The following is a 7242-nucleotide window of genomic DNA, read 5'->3' on the forward strand; positions in this document are numbered from 1 at the left end:
CTGAATTTTGGATTTTTTTTTTTTTTTGGTGTTATTCTATTAACAGCTTTGCTTTCCTCAGTGAAATAAACACAATCTCCACAACTCTGTGTGTGCAGTAAAGAGAAACTGTCAGAGGAAACCAGTCCACTGTTTCATGCAGTGTTACCTGAGCAGGACTTTTACTTGACTAATGGACCTTGTAATTGTATCGTAATTGTTAGGTTGAGACCTGGCTGTTGAGATTTTACTTCTTTCACAACTGCACAAGGTATATGTGTTTTTCTTTGCCTTGAAATTTCATTATATTACCTAACACTTCAGTTAGGAAGTGCCAGAGTCATTCAAGTCAGCCACTTGAGACCTAATCAAATTGTGAATCTTCACCTCAGTAAATACTTTTGAATGCAGTAACTCACCTCAGATGCTCCTCTGCAGCATTATCTTACAAAGTGTAAAAGAATTTAATTATGTCAATAAGTGGGCAAATATTCTTTTTTTTCATACACAGAACTGCACTTGAAACTCTGCTATTTTTTTGGAAACAATTATTTCTAATGTTTAAAGACAATGTTTAAAAAGTCTGTGAAATTTCTCTTTTCAAAGGGAGCATGAAGAGAGTATGCACCCTCTGATAATACGATGGTGACTGATTTGTCTCTTAACAGCCTTATCTGTACATATCTTATTGAAGGGCCCTTCTAGGAACAGTAAAGAAATTAGTACAGTAATTGAAACATCTATAGGGATAAAAAAAAGTCCATCTGTCCCAGTTACTTTGAGACAGACTCACCTGTGCTGGAGCAGTGCAGCACCATGCTGTGCCCTTTGACCTGAAGATGTTAAAGCTTTGGAAACTGTGTCAGCAGCTATAAAATAGGAAATATGGGTTAAGTAGTCCACATGAGAGAATGGACAGAGGAAGGCAATGGGAAAGGGAGGAGAAATAGAGAAAACTGTTACCCTCTCACCTTCTTTAAACTACTAAAATATATAAATTGTTAGAAAAACATTTAATAATTAAGTCTTTTGGAAAAATGTAGCTTGAAACTATGATATGCAAGAGGACCACAGTGCTCTGATCGCAGAAGTAGCTGATACTTTTGACCACTACGACTAATCCAAAACTGAAAAACTGTCCCTAAAACAATTACACAAGTTTCTAACACCATTGCTATCCCCAGAGGACAAAGATACACAATAAAAGTTGTGAAAAAAAAAAAAGTGAAATACCCAAGACACTCAGAAAACACCTTGCTCTGATTTTTATATCACCAGATGCCTGAAGTATTAACACTGCTGTAAATCATGCCAGAGTATATGAAACAGTATTGGACAGACTATTGGATAAGCTCTGCATTTCATATCAGCAGAGTTGTATATATGACTTATTCTTAGGAACAGAAATCATATTCTGAGAAACCATTGTATGTTTTAGATACTTTTTTCTGAATCTTTTGTGGTAGAGTGGGAGCAATAGGTTGTCTAACCTAATATGAATTACAAGATCCTTTATATAAGCTCTCTCACATGCTTTGTACTATTCCTGATATGTCACTAGGGTGACATATCAGGAAAAAATCCAAACTAGGAAAATGAAATTTCCAAATAAAGTTCTGTATGACTGAAGCATTCCATGTGTGGTTTCTGCAGGAAGAAGCATAGCTAAAAAAGTTTAGTCACATCCATATATCTAGCTTTCAACATGTGTTAAAATCATGCACAAAAGTCAGGGTGCATGCTGCAGTAAGATTTTGTGCACATCTGCAACATAACTTGACAGGGAATCAATTTCTTTTCACACTTCAATATTTCACTTCTGTGTATTTTTTTGCAACTTGCTGAGCTCTAATGCCAAGCCAGATTTGACAGAAATTACTTCAGTCATTTGAAACTGAGCTGTTGAAGCTTTTTATGGAACTGGATTGAAAGAATGCTAATTCCATCTGTGTTTGCTCAGAATGATGGTGACTCCTAAGCACAGCAGTTTCCTGGTGAATGGTTAAGTTCAGCTGGGAGTGCTGTGAAATTCTTTAGCTAAATCTAGATTTCTCAAAAGCCTGACTAACCTGGCAAAGTTTAAATTGCTTTCAGGATGTCAGGACTGTAAAAAAAGAAACAGCAGGAGGTAGGAAGAGAAGTAAGTGTCAAGGCAAACTGCCTCCTCAGAAATTAGAATGGCAACAACAGGGTGCCCCAAATCTTCTAATGTTGTGGGCTGGATGCCAGTTTTGCTCCTTCCTCATAAGGCAGCTGTGGCCTGCAAGGACTGGGAGGCTTGCAAGTGGCTTGTGTGGGCAGCTACAGAGGAAGCCAGTACCCAACACAAGCCCACCCAGGCTCTCCTCATGGCTGCCCTTTGCTGCTGCATATAGAGCAAGACAGCAGTGCAGTTTCCTACTCTGTTTTCTGAACATGGACTATGTTTTCCCAATGCACAGAAAATATTTACGAGACAAATGGAGAAAATACTGAGCTGTGACAGGACTCAAGCCTGGCTAGAATGCACAAATTTAATTTTCCTCTCCTTTCACATCCCTTCTTTTCCTTGAAAGACAGACCAAAGGTTTCCCCAGGCCACCAGTGGTACACCCGATTTTAATTTGGTGCAGGTAACACTCATATACCAAAAAGTCTGCACAGTGCAAGTAACCACAACATTTTTTGGTGCCAGCTATGCTTAAGAAGTCAGCTTATAATGGGTTCATGCCTCACATCAGGTGGGTGTCATACCTTTTATTTGAACTGTGTCCTAAGCTTCATGGTAAACAAAGCAGCAGGTGTAAGCCAGAATACTTTGGGGATGGTACAAGAATGTAGAAATTAAACATGTAGTCAAAACTTAAATGCCTCCTGCACAGCTGGAGTTTTGCTCCTAGTTTGCTGAGTGTTATTTCTACCATTGCTGTTCTGAGGTGTCTCTGAGTTGGAGATAACCTAAGTGGTTTGCATCCAGGTTAGCATAACCTGACTGAGTTACTTTCTTGGACCAGGACACCCCTGAAATGACCATCACCAAATCGTCAAGGGAGCGTTTTTGAATGGGGAAATTTAGAGCAAAATCTGCCTAAAAGTCTGCAGCAGTGCTGCAGTGATGACATAACCCAGGCCCAGATTGCCAAACTTGGTAATACATTGAAGAACATAAAGACTGCTGCCTAACATGCTCAGGTTAGACAAAACAGTGTGAGACAATTATCTCCAAGAGTGTGGAAAATCCATCTAACTTGGAAAATGGTGGATAGCTATGTTATTACAAATATGTTTCAATGTGTAACTCCAAAGCATTTTTTGCCAGAGAAATTCAGGATCAATCTCAAAAAATGCTTTGACAGGATTAATGTATAATTCCTTTGGCTAGAATATATCACTCCAAAGCTTACAAGCAGAAACGTAGAGAACATGGTATTATTTTTACTGGAAAAGCGAAGTTGGAAATCATTAATGAGTTCAAATAGACATTTCCAAAGTGTCATACACAGAATCCAGTAAAATTATGACTGGCTAGAGCTGCCTTTAGCACATCTAAGCAAAGACAGCCTTAGAAAATACTTCTATTTAATTACCTCATCTCTGTCTCCTGCAAGTGTGCATATGTTTCTATATCAAGATCCTTGTTCTTGGCTTTATGGAAGCTATATGGCTTCCATAAAGTTTGAGCTTCTCAGGCTGCCATAGAGGAACATTCTGTGGATTCATGGAGGCAGATGGCTCACACCATGTCAAGTCTTCACAACAGAAATGGCAGGTGTGCTGAAGTTTTTGCATATCTGATTTTAATAGAAGGTAAAGGGCATTTAAATTACTAATTTCTCTTCTTAAATCAATTTTATGCATTTTATCCATGCTGATTGGAGGTGCCTTTGGGAAAACTTGTAGTCAGGAAAAGCAGAATTTTCCTGGGCTAGGTAGAACGCTCCCCATATTTACATGCTTCTTTTGAATTACAAAGCTTTCAGCTGCTGCTGTCACAAGGTCCTGGAAAATACATCTTCTCCTGAGATACCCATGCTACCAGTTTCCAACGCAGCTTATGCAGTAAAATAAAGGAGCTTCTCCATTATATCCACTTCTTTGGATATCTTGAAGTGATATCATTGAATCACAGAATCATTTAGGTTGCAAAAAGAGCTATAAGATCATTTGAGTTCAACCATTAACCCAGCACTGACCACCACTAAACCACACTCCTAAGCACCATATCTGCATGTCTTTTAGATACCTCCAGGGTTGGTTGACTTAACCACTTCCCTAGGCATCCTGTTACAATGCTCAACAACCCTTTCACTGAAAAACCTTTTTCTAATATCCAATCTAAACCTCCCCTGGCACAACTTCAGGCCAATTTTTCTTGCCCTATTGCTTATTGCTTGGAAGATGAGACTGACCTACACTTTCCTACAGCCTCCTTTCAGGCAGCTGGAGAGAGTGATAAGGTCTCCTCTGAGCCTCCTTCTTTCCTGGATAAACAACCCCAGCTCTCTCAGCCACTTCTCAGAAGAACTGAGTTTCAGCTTCTTCTCAGCTGTGTTGCCCTTCTCTGGATATGCTCCAGCCCCTCAATGTCCTTGTTGCAGTGTGGGGCCCAGAACTGGACACAGCACTCGAGGTGTGGCCTCACCAGTGCCAAGTACAGAAGGACAATCACTGCTCTGGCCCTACTGGTTACACTCTTGCTGATACTGGCCGGGATGCCACTGGCCTTGTTGGCCACCTGGGCACACTGCTGGCTCATGTTTATCAGGATGTCCAACAGCATCCCCAGGTCCTTTTCTGTCAGTCAGCTTCCCAGCTACTCTTCCTCCAAGTGTGTAGTGCTGTATGTGCTAGTTGTGACCCTAAAGCAAGACCCAGCACTTTGTGCCTTGTTCAGCTTGATACAACTTTGGCCCATCAATGCAACCTGTCCAGACCCCTTTGCAGAGCCTTCCTTCCCTCCACCAGACCAACACTTCCACCCAACTCGGTGACATCTGGAATATGACTGAGGGTCCACTCAATTTCCTTGTACAGATCATTGATAAAGACATTAAACAGGACTGGCCCCAGTACCGAGCCCTGGACACTCCCCCAGTGACTGGCCACCAGTTGGCTTCCATTAAACATCCCTCTCTGGGCCCAGCCATGCAGCCAAGATTTTACCCCACAAACAGTGCACCTGTGCAAACCACAGGCAGCTCAGCACCTTTGGGTGGATCCCATACAGCCCCAGAGACTTGTGTCTGTCTAAGCAGTGTAGCAGGTCACTGACCATTTCCCCTTGGATCATCTGGGCTTCATTGTTCCTGTCTCCCAGGTCAGGGGCTGGGATCTCAGAGAACAACTGGTCTTACTACTAAAGACTGAGGCAAAAAAGCCATTGAGTACCTCAGCCTTTTCCTCATTCTCTGTTCCTGTGTTTTCCGTCCCATTCAACAAAGAATGGAGAGCCTCCACGGCCCTTCCTTCATTTGTCACAAAGGTATTTATTGAAACAGTTTTATTGTCTTTTATGGAGTAGCCAGGTTAAGTTCTAGCTGTGTTTTGGTCCTTCCAATTTCCTCCCTGCAAAAGCTCATGATGTCCTTGTAGTCCTGCTGAGCTGCCTGGTCATTCTTCCAAAGGTCATCAGCCCCCTTTTTTTTCCCTGAGTTCCAGACAAAGCTCTCCATTCAGCCATCCCAGTCTTTTGGCACATGGGGACAGCCTGCTCCAGTGTCTTTAAAAGTCCCTTCTTGAGGAATATCCAGCTTTCCTGGAATACTTTGCCCTTTAGGACTGCCTCCCATGGGAGTCTACCAATGAGGCTTCTAAAAAGGACAAAGCCTGCCAAAGCTTTGGGAGCCCAAGACAGCATTTTGCTGAGTTTTCTCCTTAGTTTTCCAAGAATAGAAAACTCTATCATCTAATGGCTGCTGTGCCCAAGACTGCTGCTGACCATTATATCACCTACAGTCCTCCTCTGTTCACAAACAGCAGGTCCAGCAGGGCAGCTCCCCAGCTGGCACACTCACCAGCTGTGTGGGGAAGTTACCTTCCACACAGTCCAGGAACCTCCTTGATTGTTCCCTCTAAGCTGTTTTGCATTTCCAGCAGACATCTGATAAGCTGAAGTCCACCATGAGGACAAACGCCAGAAATGGGGATTTACTGGAGTGCAGACCTAAATGTTAGCTGTTCAAACCTTAAAAAAAAAAAAAAAGAAGAGCTTGCAGAAAAATCAGATGCATGTAAATTTGGCAAAAAATGTAGATGCTGCTAATATGCAAACTTGCCATTAAGCATCAGGAAATTTCCATCAAGGATGGAAATGCCATCTGAGAAAGGGCAGAGCTGATGTAGAAGAAGAATCGTTAGGGAGACTTTGATGTAGTTGCACAGATCTTGTGCTTGATATGTTACATAAATTGTCTGCCCTGTCAGTAAGACTGTCCTCTGAGTAGTGAAGGCTTAACTGATTACTGAGAATTTCATGTATGTTTCATGTACCCCATTTTTTGAGTTTTGCAACCTGAGAAGTGTATCTTCATGTTTTCCTAACACCTGATACAAGCTAAGATAGCCAGTGAAGGCAAACTTTCTTCTCCTTTAGTCTCATTAAGGTAAATTAGTAAATTGACAAAATCCAAATGCAGAGCAAGTACTTTCCAAGTTTGAATAATCAAATGAAAAGAAGTAAGAGCTACTCATCATGTGAATGTCATCTCTACTTTCTGAATGTATCTGGGTAATACACAACCAAAAACTTATCACATCCATGGCTAAGGATCCATTTGTCATGCAATTCCAGGCCGCATTCACCAGAAAGTGTCTGGATTTTAGGGATGCCACTTGTTTTACTCTCAAATCATTCCATACTCCAGATCTGAACAAGGAATTTATATTTTCTTGTGCTGTGCTCTCCAGCTTTTGACAGGTAACAATTCTTGGGCGTGACTATACTCAATTATCACATACCCAGAGAATAGACAGAATTTGGTAGCTACTGCTCAGCAGAGCTGCAGATGTATGTCCCAGAGATCAAGTGCTCAGGGGCTGCTCTGGTTTAATGAGTTCATTTTGCTATTCTGCTCTACCACCCTTGCTTAACATCACACAATCAGTTTGAGGTCTCCACTGGGAATCGCTTGAAAAATAGTATTTCCTGTCTTATTTAAAACCTGAGTCCTGTGATTTGGTGGGTTTATAGTACAGCTATGACAGCAGAGTCAGATCATGGGTGAGATGCCACTGATAGATGAAAATCAGAGTGAAGAAAGAGACTGCTTAAACACACATTGCAAG

This window comes from Agelaius tricolor, unplaced genomic scaffold, assembly GCF_023055355.1.
Source record: "Agelaius tricolor isolate 1412-34295 unplaced genomic scaffold, bAgeTri1.0.p SCAF_3, whole genome shotgun sequence".
NCBI classification, from domain to species: domain Eukaryota; kingdom Metazoa; phylum Chordata; class Aves; order Passeriformes; family Icteridae; genus Agelaius; species Agelaius tricolor.